At 36.2% G+C, this 16,372-nt stretch overlaps 1 protein-coding gene and 1 long non-coding RNA gene across 2 annotated transcripts in view; one reads left to right on the top strand and one right to left on the bottom strand.

Annotated features, from left to right (window-relative positions):
* Sema3a (sema domain, immunoglobulin domain (Ig), short basic domain, secreted, (semaphorin) 3A) overlaps window positions 1–16,372 on the top strand; it is a 478,664-nt gene that overhangs the window by 10,912 nt on the left and 451,380 nt on the right. The gene's annotated exons all lie outside the window — the stretch shown is intronic.
* Gm52804 lies at window positions 584–8,924 on the bottom strand. Its single transcript, XR_003955865.1, has 3 exons — window positions 8,738–8,924; window positions 1,059–1,147; window positions 584–820 (listed from the first exon to the last, which is right to left on the bottom strand). It is a non-coding gene; the product is annotated as a predicted gene, 52804 (long non-coding RNA).

Below are 16,372 nucleotides of genomic sequence, written 5' to 3' on the forward strand. Positions count from 1 at the left end.
CTGGCTTTTGATTTTCCCAAAATTGAATTTCTGCCAATAGCAGAGCATCCACGCAAAACACTCCATGCTCTTACAAGGATTTATTTCTTGTCTTGTTTCTCTCTTTTTTTTTTCCATTAATTCCATATTCTGAAGCTCATTGTTTTGGCATAACAGTCACTGCTAGGTCCTGAAAGGAAAGCCAGTTGAACACGGCACAGGATGTGGAAAAACACTCTTTGATGGGACATCATTTAATAAACGGATTTCTAAAACTTTGGGGGAATTTACATTTAAGTAGTAAGGTCGTTTAGATTCAGAACATTTTGATTTTCAGTAGTTATTTAACCAGTTGTATAAAAATTTCTTAGATCTAAGATTCAAGTCCAGAGCTGGTTGCCAGTGGATTCCCTCCATCTTTGATCTCTGTCCCAGACAGGCCTGGGTCCAGGAGATGAGCTGAACCCTGTCACGTCTTCTGCCTGCCAAGTGAGCTGCACCTTCTGAGTTTCCCTGGTACTTTTTTTTTTTACTACCCATTCCAAAATAGCTTTGTCTTTTTATACTCTAAGTGGTTTTAATCTAAGTATGTTGGTTAGGCGATTTTCTTTTTCAATTTGACGAAAGGTATGGTCATCTGGAATGAAGGAGCATCAATTGAGAAAATGATTCCAATAAGGAATCTCATTGCTGTAAGAGGTTAATTCTCATTTCCCAGCATTCCTTAATTGCCTGTGGTCGATTTTCTAGTGGGGGAACTTCTGTAAGAGAAAAACTAGCCTCTCGCAGAGATGAAACCACTTGCACCCCTTATTTGTTGTCCAGTGTAGAATGGTAAGTCCTGTAATCATACAAACAAAAACAGAAAAACTGTACTTACCAGGTTGTATGTATATATTTGCACAACACACACACATACACATACACACACAGAGGAATAATAATTAAATCAAAGTAGAAAGGCTTTCAACTATAGCAGAGCATGATATTTAGAAGTTCAGGGAAGAAAGAGAAAAAAAAATCTTTCACTTAAACATGTTTGAAAGCATTAATAAAAGAAAATACTTCCATCAGCTCACCCAGTAGGACATTTTCTTGATTAATGATAGATGATTGATGTTTGAGGTCCCAGATCACTGTGGGATATGCCATCCTTGCATAGTTGGTCCTGGAAAATGTAAGAAAGGTAGTTAGCCTTGAACCTGGAGAACACACTGCTAAGCACTGTTCCTCCCTCCATGGTCTGTGCTTCTGTTGCTCTCTTCAGGGTCCCGATGTTAGATCCTGTCCTGACTTCACTTCTGGATGGGCTGTACATGAAAGAGTTAAGGAAAATCTCTCCTTTCTAAAATGCTTCTAGTTGTTACCTTATCATAGCAATGGAAAACAAAGCAGGACACTAAGCAACAGACTAGCCTTAGCAAATGAAGTATACATCAGAACCTTTCACACATTCACTTATCACCGGTGTGCTTCATTGTCAGTGTTTCCTCAGTGCAGGCATCCCTTTGAAGCCCATTACCCCAGATTCCCCACCCCAGTATACTTTTTCTCTAAAATTTTTCATGAGGTTGGAGAGAGTGAAAAAATTAAGAGAGGCCCATGAAGCTCCCTGGCCAGATATAAAGCTCTTTCATGTGTGAAGCTCTTGTTCTCAGTGGCTTCTGCAGAGATGAACATTCGTCTTGCTTCAGGAAAATCCATCCATATAATTAATCATGTGTCCAATTACAGACTAGGGAGAGTTTGCCTTGGATTACTGCTGGGTATCCAAATCTTTTCACTAGACCAAACCTTGAAGCTTTGGCTAGGCTCAGAAAGTTTACATTGACTTCAAAGTTACCACACTAATTGAGCTATTCTTGGGCTCCTTGAATTGTGCTGACTTTCAATTCATCATGAGCTTGTTGTTTGAAAGGGGGCATTGTGCATTCCTCCTGAGTGTCTTGTTTATTAGTATTTTTGTTCAATTGCAATAGAAGTAGCTCAGAATAATATATATTTCAATGTCATCAATGATTCATGCTTGTTTTGTTTAGAATTGTATACATTTTTAAAAGAATGAAATATTGCTCTTTGGAAAGCTTTTATTCTAAGGTTTATTTAAATATACTGTCTCACTCCATGAAATCTAGCCTGAGATTGTCTTTTCATGCTCTGGGTGTGATTTATTTCAGAGATTTCTGTTCCTGATGTATTTCATACCTACTTCTATTCCCAATAAAATGCTAATCTTTCTGAGCACAGACTAAATCACTTTTACCTCTGTGTGTCTTGCAGCCATGACCAAGCAGATGTCTGGTAAATGTTTTTCGATCAAAAAATTGACATTTGTATCCTATAAAATCAGGTTGAAGGGTCTTTAAGTCCCTATCTTCCATTTGGTGTTTAATTGACTATTAGCTGAAACTGATTGATAGACATAAGGACCTTTTCTTTTTTTGGTGAATTGGCAGCTATGTAAATACAGCACTTAACCTTAAGCACTCAGCCATTAACCTTAATCACTGTCCATTAACCTTAAAGCACCCCAGGTTTCTCCCCTTACAGTCCCCCAAAACAGACCCCACTCAAAGTGTTATCTTAGCATGAAAAAGAATCTCAGTAGAACAATTTTATTGTTCTGAGAGTGGTTGTAAAGGGGGGATTTTTAACAAAATATTTGAGTCCATTTCCTTTTGTAGGTACTAATTAATTTTCCATGAACCCAACGAGAGATAAGAAATGAAAAATTGCTTAAGGAACATGGTAAGAACTGTTTGATGAGAAAACCAATAGTTAATTCTTTATAATCACCATTTTATCCATGAGGTTGTTAATCAAAAAAATGTCTTACCACTCTGCATAACCCCATAAATTCATGAAACATAAAGAACATTTTCCTATACCTAGTGCTAAACAACAGTTTTAACATTAATTCTAGGTATAACAATGCTAGTTATTTTAAGAGTAGACTATTTGAAATAATTTCTGTTGGATGTTAATTTACAAAAGAAAATGGATAAATGAAATTTTATTAAGTGTAGCACTTTAGATTAGTTCTTATAAGTATTCTTGTCTTGTAACCAGAATTATTGAACTAATAACAGATCATTTTCATAATCCTTTGAAATCTACATTATCTATTTTTCTATATCTGTTTTATAAATCCATAAAATAATTGTTATTGAAATGATATGTTCTTAATTAGTAAATTCAAATGTTTTGTGCATTTATTCCATAGATCATAGATTCTGTTTGCCAAAGTCTACATTTACCACCTTTGAAGTAGAAAAGTAGCATTGCTAAGTTATGGAAAGTTCACTATGTAATTTTATATGCAATTATATTTCATGACCTCAAGCTTTGGGGTGAAAACAGTAAGTTAGTGAAGTTCCCATTGTGTTTTGAATATAATAGATCTTAGAGCGTGGTGGGAGGGTGGCTGCGATTGAGGAGGGAGAAAGAACACCTTGCTGTATTCAGGAAAGAAACTCAATACTAATGGACTGATTATTTTTAGAATTGCCAAAGTGCTCAGTTTTCTCCAAGTCCCATAGAGAGCCGACACTAGAAGGTGTGAGCAAATGCAGGCAGAGAGGGGTCTCTCTTGTGACCGATGTCTAGATACAGTTTAACAAATGGAAAATCTCCCTCAACCAATAAACCAGTGTAATGTGAATACTTCAACCAGAAGCATGTGATCCCAACCCTGGGACACTTAACTGTTCATTCGGAATTTTGGAGTTACATAACTGAGGAAGAGGGTGATAATTGGGTTGGGAGCTACAGGAGACTTGCCATAAGAGGTGCCAGGCTCAAGAAGTTCCCTTGGGGAACATAGCATGTCAGTTTTGAGCATGTGCTTTGAGAATCGATCAGTAACTGAATGACTTTGGGGAACTGCTATATCTATTTTTCCTCCCATTCTTTGGCATTTTTGCCATTTACGCTTGTAATGACTTTGGATATGCACATAGACTAAAACCATAGTAATATATGATTTTGATTTTTATTCATACATTCAACATAGTTACACCTGTGTGCATGTGGAGCAATAGTCTAAACACCAATAGACATTGTTTCTTCTGTTCTTACACAAATTGATGAGAAACACATATAAATTCAGAATGTCATCAACAGACGGATGCTAATCTTTGTTAATTTTTGTGTGATGCTTTTTCAACTATGTTTACCTTTTACTGAAACTTACTGAGGTACTGGATATTTTAACACAGTTTTATGTCATTTGCATTATTGAGTAATTCATGTAAACACACCAAGGAGAATTCTTAATCATAGTTACAAGCTGTATGTTATGCATTGTTCCATAATGAATTTTACTTGCATAGGAACATTGAGAATTAGACATGCTTAAACACAAATGTTAATAAATGTTTTAATAGAATTTAGATTTTTTAATTGGATATTTTCTTTATTTATATTACAAATGTTATCCCCTTTCCCGGTTCCTAACCCTCTCCCCCAGAAAACCCCTACCCCATCTGCCTATGCCCTGCTTCTATGAAGGTGTTCCTCCACCCACCCACCCACTCCCACCCTCGAATTCCCCTACACTAGGGCATCCATCGAGCGTTCACAGGACCAAGGGTCTCTCCTCCAATTGATGCCTGATAAGACCATTCTTTGCTACATATACAGCTGGAGACATGTATACTCCTTGGTTGGTGGCTTAGTCCCTGGGAGCTCTGGACAAGGGTGGGGGTTAGGATGGTTGATATTGTTGTTGTTCCTATGAGTTTCAAACCCCTTCAACTCCTTCCTTCCTTTCTCTAACTACTCCACTGGGGACCCTGCACTCAGTCCAAAGGGTGGCTGCAAGCCTCTGGCTCTGTACTTGTAAGGCTTTGGCAAGGACTATCAGGAGACAGCTATATCAGGATCCTTTCAACAAGCACTTCTTGCCATCTACAATACTGTCATAATCTTAGAGCATAAGCTACTGGTGTTCTGTTCAGGAAATTTCCCCTGACCCATGTTTTCAAGGCTCTTTCCAACTTTCTCCTCTATAAGTTTCGGTGTCTCTGGTTTTATGTGGAGGTCCTTGATCCACTTGGACTTGAGCTTTGTACAAAGAGATAAGAATGGGTTGATTTGCATTCTTCTACATGCTGACTGCCAGTTGAACCAGAACCATTTGTTAAATATGCTGTCTTTTTTTTCCACTGGATGTTTTTAGCTCCTTTGTCAAATATCAAGTGACCATAGGTTTGTGGGTTCTTTTCTGGGTCTTCGACTCTTTTCCACTGATCTTCCTGTCAGCCTCTGTACCAATACCATACAGTTTTTATCACTATTGCTCTGTAATACAACTTGAGGTCAAGGATGGTGATTCCCCCAGAAGTTCTTTTATTGTTGAGAATACTTTTCACCTCCCTGGGTTTTTTGTTATTCCAAATGAATTTGCAAATTGCTCTTTCTAACTCTATGATTAATTGAATTGGAATTTACTCTTCAAACTATTCTAGGAAATAGAAACGGAAGGAACACTATCCAATTCGTTCTATGAAGCCACAATTACACTTATACTTAAACCACACAAAGACCAAACAAGAATTTCAGACCAATTTCTCTTATGAACATTGATAGAAATATAGCCAATATTCTTGCAAAAATAATCCAAGAACACATCAAAACGATCATTCATCATGATCAAGTAGGATTTATCTCAGGGATGCAGGGATGGTTCAATATATGGAAATTCATCAACGTAATCCACTAAATAAATTCAAAGATAAAAACCACATAATAATTTCATTAGGTCCTAAAAAATAATTTGACAAAGTTCAATATCCCTTCATGGTAAACGTTTTGAAAAGATCAGGAATTCAAGGCCCATACCAAAATAAATTAAAAACAATATACAGCAAACCAGTAGCCAACATCAATCAAAATGGAGGGAAACATGAAGCAATCCCACTAAAATTAGGGCTTAGACAAGGCTGCCCACTCTCTCCCTATCTATTCAATATACTGCTTGAAGTTCTAGCTAGAGCAATTATACAACAAAAGGAGATCAAAGGGATACAAAATGGAAAGGAAGAAGTCATAATATCACTATTTGCAGATGATATAGTATACCTAAGTGACCCCCAAAATTTCACTGGAGAACCCTTAAGGCTGATAAACAACTTCAGCAAACTGGCTGGATATAAAATTAACTCAAACAAGTCATTAACCTTTGTCTACTCAAAGGATAAACAGGCTGAGAAGAAAATTAGGGAAATGACACCCTTCACAATAGTCATAAATAATCTTACATATTGGTCTGACTCTTATCAAGCAAGAGAAAGATCTGTATGACAATAACTTCAAGTCGCTGAAGATAGAGTTTATTTTCTTAAAAACTGGTCATACATTACTTATCTCTTTGTTTCCCCTTCAGATACCAGAATAGTATTAATTATAGCCCTACCTGTGTGTCATAAAACTTGACCCAATGATAGCATACTAAAAGCAAGGTAAACTGTTGATATGGAACCAGTTAGCATCTTACCTTGGGTTCTAGCTGCAGTTCTTAATCTGAATAAATAAAATGTGTGTCTTTTCTAGCTGTGTTTCTTCCTCTCTTTTATTTTGTCCCACTTTGTGTTCTTTTCAATATTAATATTTATTATGTTACTTGTAATATAGGTAAACTATATTCCCAGCATCACAGAATGTATTTGTATCTTTTAACTTAGTCATATCTGAATGTCTAGAAAACATTAAGCATCCATGCAATTTGTTAAGTTCAGAGAAAATGTTCCAAATAAGTTTAACATGACCAACTTCTTGCTGGTGAATGCTTTATAGACTATTCTGACATGGTTGATTTCTCTACATTTGAAAAACTAAGATGTACTGAAATTATCCATTATTTTTTTAATTTATTACCAGATTCTAAAAATACATAAAACTTAAAGAATTTCTTTTTGTCCCTTTATAAAATTTACTTCTGCTTTCATAATATATGTGGTAACATATATATATATATTATATGTATATGTATATATCATACAGTTTATCAGATGGTATGTATCTAATTCAAATCTAGGAACTGTAAAGGAGAGAATAAATGCAATATTTACTTGTGGTTGTCTTAAATTGCTTAACATGATAATCTCCAGTTGTATCTGTTTTCCTGCATTTAAGTACATTTATTTTTCTTGCTGAAAAGTGTTACATACTGCACACATAACAGATATCTTCTTCATTCATCTGTTACTAGACACTTAGATTGTTTTATAGCTTAGCTATCATGGATCCTGCCACAATGAACATTGATATGGAAGTGTCATTATAGTATGTCCTTGGAAAAGTTCCCAAGAGTGTTAGGTGTTGGTGAAAGATCAAGAAAGGGTAGTATGAGAAAGAATATGGTCAGTGTTTAGTATGAATGAAATTAAAAAAAAAAATAAAAGAAAGAAAAGCTACAGACTTTGAGTAGCTCATATTTCTAGCAAATATGTTTTTATGTGTATCCACATGTATTTTATTTGATTGTTGTGGTAACTAAATAGAAAACTGACAAGAATAAACACACCCCATAAAATTAATGTTTAAACATTGTAGAGAACCACAAGGTTTGGACCCTGATATAGCTGTCTCCTGTGAGGCTTTGCCAGTACCTGGCAAATACAGAAGTAGATGCTCACAGTCATCTATAGGATGGAACACAGAGTCCCCAGTGGAGGAGCAAGAGAAAGTACCCAAGGAGCTGAAGGGGTCTGCAACCCTATAGGTGGAATAACAATATAAACTAATCAGTATCCCCAGAGCTCATGTCTCTAGCTGCATATGGTCTTAGTTGGCCATCATTGGAAAGAGAGGCCCTTGGTCTAGCAAACTTTATATGCCCCAGTACAGTGGAACACCAGGACCAAGAAATGGGAGTGAGTGGGTAGGGGAGCAGGGCACGGGGAGGGTATGGGGGACTTTTGGGATAGCATTTGAAATGTAAATGAAGAAAATATCTAATAAAAAAATTAAAAAAGAGTATTCGGTAAGCAGAAGTGAGAAAGTTAGGTCATCTCCCCTTGATCAAGGAAGCGATCAGTTACCATGCCACACAAATATATCCATAGCCATGGGCATTCCATGAATCAGTTAATAAAATTTTTCTTGGAACAAATCTCTTCCAAAATAATTGGGAAAGTAAACAAATACCTTTCACATTACAAAATAATCCATGGGTTGCACATGGCATGGATTCCCCCCCACCCCCACCACCACCACAAACTCTCCTTGAAGTTTTTTCTCATCTTATTTGAATGAGATAGGTCAGAGTGTCAAGGGCAACTCAGTAAAACCTATTATGGCATCTATATGACTACTTTTCACACATGCATTTTTGCTCGGATGTGTGTGTGTATATATATATATATATATATATATATATATATATATATATATATATATGAAAATAGTATGTTTCACATGAGTTCTTAAGCTCTACAACAGCAAGCCAACAAACTGCCATCACTCCAAACTCAGTGCCAAAAACATTGTAACCATTCATCCCATTCACAGACCCCTTCCACGAAATGGACAAACAAGTATACAAGCAAACTTACAGAATAAAACACTGGCTACAAAATCAGATTTTAGAAAGTCACTAAAGCAGATGAGGTAGGCCAAGTGTAGGTTTTGAGTAAAAGAGAAAAAGGCAAGGTGGAAGTGAAGGAAGTAAAAGAGGGTTGGGGAAAAAAAGAGAGGAAAGGAAAATCAGAGTGCATGCAACTTCACAGGGTGTGAGAGGAACTGTACCCCCACTCACCTCCAACACTCCTGAGTCCCAGAACTCCTGAGGGGAGGGGGCAGAACTCTGGCGCCTCTAGTCCATCAGAGACCTTCAGCAAGAAAAATGATGTCGCAGATGTTTCATCGTATTTTCCCTTCATCCTCTCAATTTCCTTCTCTGCTTTTTTTCCCTTTCACATACCTGTAAGGATTCCTTTTTATTTTTAAGTTTTGATCATTTAAAAACAAACAAACAAAAACAAAACAAAACAAAAAAAGTACATTTTACTAAGTCTGCTTGAGTCTTTAAATGAGAGCGACCGTCTTAACTCAACATAAACATCCACTCCCCATGGTCCTTTGTACATATTCGTCATCCTTGGGGTGGATGGGGCGTCCCTTTTCCCAGGGTAGAAGCATCCTGTTGGCACCATCACCTGCACTTGCAATCCCTGGGGACCTGTTGGTGAATAGTGGCTATTAATTAACATTTTACGATGTGCTTCTCAATCTTCAGAGGAAACACACTATATAAATGCCAAACAGTAATGATTTACCTCTGCTCTCCCCTTTGGGTTCTGAGTTTATTCCCTCTCACCCTCCTGAGGGGGAACAAAGAGGCAGCATTCTTATTATTCCTACCTAGAGGATACAGTGTCACGTGTAAAAGCAGCTTCTAGGAAGAAGGGCTGCAATTGCTTATGTGAACAAAAGAAAAGAGCAGTCTTTGGAGGAACTGTCTGAGGAAGAATGTCACCCACCAGAACTCCCTGCAATTGGGGAATGAAGCAGAGATGCCACCCTCCCCCCCCACCCCACCCCCGCCAAGCCCCTGTCCTAGACACTCTATAGACCCAAGTCACTGCAACAGCCTGCACACTGAGGAGAGCATCTCTGGGTTCACTCTTCTAGCACTTTTTTTTTTTTATTTTTGTCATGATGAGGGTCTCCTCTTAGGTTTAGTGTCTCATTAATGCCATTTGCAATATAAGGATCATTTGAATCTTCTCAACCCTGTTTCCACTAAAAACACTGCGATGAATGCTTGTTCGGCTAAGGGAAGTGGGGAGTGTTGTTTTATATTCTCTAACCATATTGGTTTGTAGCAATATATTAAACCCAGGGACATCAGAAAGCTGTCCTGCTTCAAGGCCAAGCGATAAGGAACAGGTGAGTCAAGATATCCCTGCTTCCTAATAGAGAGGGAAACGCTAGGCAGTGCAGAGCATAACATAACCCTGAGTTCCTGCAAAAGCCTGACCTAAGTGCATTTCAGACAGCTTTTCCTTACTTCAATAAATGTGTGAAAAGTTACCACCATACTAACGTCTGCCTCCATGTGGCAAGGTTAAAGTATGCTTTTTCTACTTTTTTTTCCTCACTTAAAACTTTATTATTAAGGCCAATCTTTTATACCATTTTTTTTATAATACAAGGGTTTCTAATTATCATTTGAAATTTGTTTCATATTTTCCCATCCTGACATTGAATATCCAATCACTCCCATTGAAATCAATCCATTGTATTATACTTGATTAAGAATATGGAATTTTAATATTTCATAAGTTGTTTGTTCCTGTATATGATTTTGGCCATTTTTCACTATAATTATGGAAAATAGTAAAGTTGTTAAAGACAAAAACATGGTGAAAACTTCCAACAGAAGAGAAGAAATCTGATACTTTATGTTTTAATCTATATTTGGGCTCACACAGCTTTGCGGTTTTCTTTAATCCCAGTATCTCTATACATAGCATACATATAACAGCTCAAAGCAATCCAAAGGCAACCTGTTTAATTCCAAAGTCCAGTGTAGTAGTGTCAGTGGACAATCTAATTTCTACGCCGTGGCTACTGTCTTTGTCATTATAACCCTACACTGATAGAGATCCGAAAACTGACTGTCAATTTCACCATCTGCCATGGTGGACACACAGTTTTCCTTCTTGAACATCAGTATTTCATTCAATTTGAGATTTAACTTCCTTAATCATACCGTTCAGGGCTGGTTTTGTGCTGCACCCTTGTTTCAGTTAGACTGAGTGCTCACAGATTTAAGGTGCAGTTGTCATAATAATGTCAAAAAGGTGCTTTACGGCTAAGTTTACTACCTGTATGACAATTTGCAGAATGAAAATTTACATTTAACCAAAAAAATTGATTGAGCTCTAAAGGCAATTTGAACTCAGGAAACCATAGAACCTTGTTTGTAAGGGGAAGATCATAGCTTATCCACGAGGCCTGGCAAACACAGTGAGAAAGACAGTAGAGGGCATTTCAGGAGGAAAAATAGAACTGTTGGGCTCAGAACAAGGAAAACTAGAAACCATTTGTAAGTTTTAGCTTAGTTCTTAAAATTACGATTTATTTTAAATGTCTACATCTGTATGTATCTCAACTTCTTGCCCCAAATCTACATCCTGTAAAAGTTTGTCCTTAATGATTGTCTGTAATGGAACACTTAACTGAAGCCCTGCCTTGGAGTCCTGCTCAAATACTGCCTTCCTTCTGCTTAGCAAAGATTTTATTTTTATTTTTATTTTTATTTATTTACTTTTTTTTACTTACCTAGCTATGTAATCGCATGCATACTCCCACCTGTGCCTTCTTTTCTATTGTGGCTATAAATTAATATTTTATTACACATCGGGCACTCAATTTGAGGTTAAATAATCTCAGGAGCTACTTACTACTGTTCATTGAGATAGTCATTTAAAACTCTATTAAATCAAATTTAGTCTGGTGATCAGTGGCAGGTGAGTTGAATTAATAATGATCCCGATCATTAACCTAAGCTATTGAAGGGGAGATCTGAGAGTCAGGTGACTGTGGAGTTTGAGCCTAAGTGTAATCTTTACAATTACAAGTAGCAAAGTTTTGTTGGAAAAAGGGATCTAAAAAAAGATTTCCCAAGTCAGTCTCATGTATAAAAATATGTTTCCCTAGAAACAAAGAAGAGAGAGAGAGAGAGAGAGAGAGAGAGAGAGCTGGCTTAGACTATCTTCTTTTGACTGGGGAATTGGGGATTTTGATTGCACTCAAGCAATTCCAGGTCTAGATTTCATAACGCTTTTGTTTCCTTCGCTCTCTTGAGGACATAAAGCCGTTGGGATGGGTTGCTAACACAATTTCTATTTTTAACCTTCAAAAGACAGGAATTATTGTCCAATAAATACAAGCTTCGCTTTTTAACATTACTATAAATTTCAAGGTCTGTGATTTTTCCTACACACTGTGTTCATTTTTTTGCGATGGAAAAATAAGATGCATTACGTTAAGTATTCCTTCAAATGTTTTGTTTAAAACTTTGCACTGAAGAAGAAAAAGATATATAAACATCCTTCTTCAGGGATTTCTTTGTACCCTTTTAAAGCCTTATGCATCTGTATAATAACGGAGAAACAATGTGATGAGTCAGGAAATTTTTCTATCTTTTAAAGTGATATTGTGTCAAGCAGTCACTGATGACTGAGAGGAAATACCATTGAAGGAGAACAACAGTGAGATTTAATATCTGTTTGCCTTCAAGGCAACTCATAAATATTAATACTTTATGACCCTTGACAGAAAAGGAAAATCATGAGAGATAGTGGGAAATGATTTAAACTTCGTGTCTTTCTGACTGGTTTTATTTTCTTTATTTTTATTTTATTACCTTTAGTATGTATTATTGAACATGAACCTCAAAGTGTTGTATTACACAATTATAACATCACAATTGCTCATCTGGCCCTTTTATGTGCTTATTGGAATGCTGATTAAATATATCTATGTCTTTCCCCCTCTTTCTTATACTCAACCTATTGGTTGCAAGCCAGCAGAGAATCATAATCTATTTTTCCCTTTGACCCAAATAATTTTGTATGTGAAATCCAATTATAAAAAAGATGTCAAGGGTAGTCTATAAGGAGAAAGAATTAAAATCTTAGGCAAACTAATGAGTGGATGGGGACAAGGTTATGAAAGGCTTTTTTTTACTCCTAGGTTGCTCTTTCTGGTGACTATGAGAAGACTTATGGCTCAAGAGGAAGTTTTGAAATTAAGTCAATTGCAGAAGTCTTGTAGTTCTTACTATGTTAGAATTGAGGCTCACTGCTAAGCATTAGTTCTTTTATGTAGAAGAGTTACGTTTTCCAAGTGAACCAGTAGCATTATTTTTAAATGCAACATCTTTGGTCCTTACCTGAAGTCACTCATCACAGTAAGGTGAGGTTCTCCCATAGCAAGCATCCATGTGTTTGGTCTCCCCTCCCAGAGGTTTACATTTAAGATGTCTTTTGTTTGTTCAAGAAAATTTTAGAACTATCAGATTTATTTATAGGACCTAATTTGTATCTTGAAAGTTTTCTCATATAACCTTATAATCTAGACTAAAAATGTATTTTGTGTTAGGAATATTAACCTGGATTAATTAATTAATGGAAGTTTTTCAAAAAGCACATTAAATAGAGAAAAATGTGTACTTTTAATTCTACCTGAAATCATTTTAATCACATTTACAAATATATGTATGTGTGTGGTGTGTATCTGTGTGTGTGTGTGTGTGTGTGTGTGTGTGTGTGTGTGTGTGTGTTTTGTGGGCCACTTGTGTGTATGAAGGCAGAAGACAGCTTGCATGAATTGACTCTCTCCTTCTACCAATAGCCAGCACCTTACTGGCCCACTAAGCCACCTTTTCAATGCTAATGAATTTTGATAATAGGAAAAAAGACACACATGCTATAAGTTATAAATACCATAGAATGTCAAATACTTAAGCAAAAACCTAGTTTTTCACTCAATATAGGTTCATTCTAAGAATATCTAACAGAAAATTTAATAACTGGTGAATATTTGTTCACTATTTTAATCATGTATGTAAGGACCTTTCTTTTTTTTATTGAGAAAGCATATATTCAATATGCTTTGTTTTAGTCTTATTACAAGTTTCAATAAAAACTATGAAAGAAATCTAGTTAACACAGAGAATCATGATTTTGCATCATTTGTAACATGATGTTTTAAAATACTTACATTCCTAAAAATATACACAGCTTTAAGCATAGTTGTGAAGTGAAATCATTCACTTCGGGTCCCTGGGAGAACTTGCTTTCTGGTAATATCAGCAAATTCATCACAGAGACATTGTATTTGCCATAAATAATTGATCACTTTATGGGTAGAATTGATTCCAACTGAAAAAAGTCAAGAAATTTATCCAGGCTACATTCTCAGATACCAGAAGAATGCTTTTACTTTTCTAAAAAGATTTTCCATATTTACCTACTTTAGCAGATGTGGACAATGATTTAGGTTAACAACAGCAGCAAAAATATTCTTAATGACTGTTGGTTGCCATGTAAGAGCACAAAAACTTTCCTTATGTTTGAGACACAAAAGAAGGAAGTAACACAACCTGTATTTTATTATTATGTATCAGATGCAAAGCTTTTCCTAAGCTTTAAACCCAACAGAAAGCAGCTGCTGGGAAAATATCATTACACATACCTTAAGCTACAAAAAACTAATTTAATGGTGACATTTTATTTTATTCAGATGGTCAAATCGTTTCTTCTGTTCAAACCAGCAAAGCTCACAGAAACTGTATACGGATGAAATCACTGTAAGGTGCAGGCTCATGACTAAAACATTCTTTACAGATTACACAGAGCTACACTCAAATGGCACAGCAGGACTAATGAGAAGGTCTTCAGGAGGAGGCAGGCAGTCATTCAGCCATATTTAGCCATCTATGTGCATAAGCGCAGGCTTCCAGGAAAATGACAGAAGGCTTCAAAACCTCTGAAGAGAAAACACGTAGATTCTTTTGAAATTATGCAGCGTGTTTCTCTTTTCAACTTATTCCTATTTTAAAATTTATATTTCTCTTGTTTCCTCAGCCTCATAAAGCCAAAAATTTCCTAAAAATTGACCATTTTATTTATTCTTAGGTACTGATAGAGAAAATAAGATAAAATGAGAGAAAGGGAGAGGTAGATATTGATATAGACAGATGTAGATAGGTAGGTAGATAATTGATAGATGATAGGTAGATGATAGATAGATAGATAGATAGATAGATAGATAGATAGATAGATAGATAGGTAGATAGGTAGGTAGACTAGAGATAGGTGAGAGAAAAGGAGAAAATTACCTAAGATTTTATTATAAGTCTGTATAATCATGAGGTGAACTTGAAAACTAAGTGTACATTTTTTGACGTGTTTAAATAATAAGAATATTTTATGGTTTAGAAGCAAACTAGGAAATACATTTTTAAACAAACAAACAAAAATCAGTACTAATTCTCTCTGTATAAAACAAACAAACACCACTGAGAAGCAGATTTTTAAACCTGTAATTTTTACTGAACGTGAAGGTAAGAGATCTGCATCTGCTGAGCAGCAATGCTATTCTGAAATCATTCTTCTCGACTGGGAATAGATTTGGTTTGGTTTTTGTTCCCTCATTCATTATTTGTAGTATATATCCTGAGAAGACCTGCAGTGCATCTATAGATAAGAGAACATGATCAACTTAAACAGCTGATAAAAATAAAAGAGGGGGAGCAATGCAAATTCACATCGCCTTGTATCCTAAGCGTTAGAGAAAGAGCTAGGCTGCACTGCATCTAGGAACTTCGAAAAGTGCCTTTGTAATGAATGACCTTAAATGCAGCAAACTAAACACCTGCTGTGGATTGTAGCTGTGACCTTTACATAAATAAGACAGTCTTCCCACTCAGGAATGACTCCCAGGTGGTCCTGGCACAGCCTGGTCACATCTGTGAGATCTTAGGGAGCTGGGATGAGGGCTCTGTGTGTTGGCACCATGCCAAATGACCTTGCTCAAAGCTTTGCACAAATAAGGAATTTAAAAAATCTTCCAAGATATAACAAAAGAGAGGTTGAACCTTATAATGTGATGCTGATTGCCTGCACAGGATGGCTTTCTTCTCTATGGGCCTACACATTCCTGATTCATAAATAAGTTTCTTGGAAAAGATAATTTTCAATTTACTGTCCTTTCAGAATTGTCAGTAAAATTTGATCTCACCAGAGGTAATCTACATAAAATATATAACTTATTTGTTCTAAAGGGTTTCATATGTAGAATATTGGGTACTTGGTTTGGTTTCAAAATAGGTTGAGGACAGACAGAAATTTAGACAGATCATTAGATAAAAGATCTACTACTATATGTGAAAATACTATAGGAAATATTTCATATGGGAAGCCTTTTTGACATTCAGAAAGCAGTTGTTTCGAATACTACTTCACTGGGCAAGCTGCATAAAGAAGAGAAAAGGAAGGTTGTATCTGGCAGAGAAACTGTATAAGCTAGAAGGTAAGGAAAGGGAAAGAACTTCAAAAATGTCAAGACCAATGATGCTGGAACATACCAAAAGTGGAAAGTAGCTTCCCACACAATAGAAGCTGGATCATAAAAGGATCTGCATAGATGTATACACAGTTCAGAGTACGGTGTCATGGCCTCAAGGTATGGTTCATGGATCTTGTTTCTAAAGGTGTTAAAGAGATCTGTATTGTAGAAGAATTTTAATCCAGAAACATAGCTGTTCTAGCAAGGGATCACATCCAAAGACCTTATAGGTCTGTGTGATCTGGCTGAAATACAAGCATGCCTTTAATCTTCCTGGCTAAAGTATAGTACTCACTTTTCATCCCAAACA

This window comes from Mus musculus, chromosome 5 (assembly GCF_000001635.26).
Source record: "Mus musculus strain C57BL/6J chromosome 5, GRCm38.p6 C57BL/6J".
NCBI lineage: Eukaryota > Metazoa > Chordata > Mammalia > Rodentia > Muridae > Mus > Mus musculus.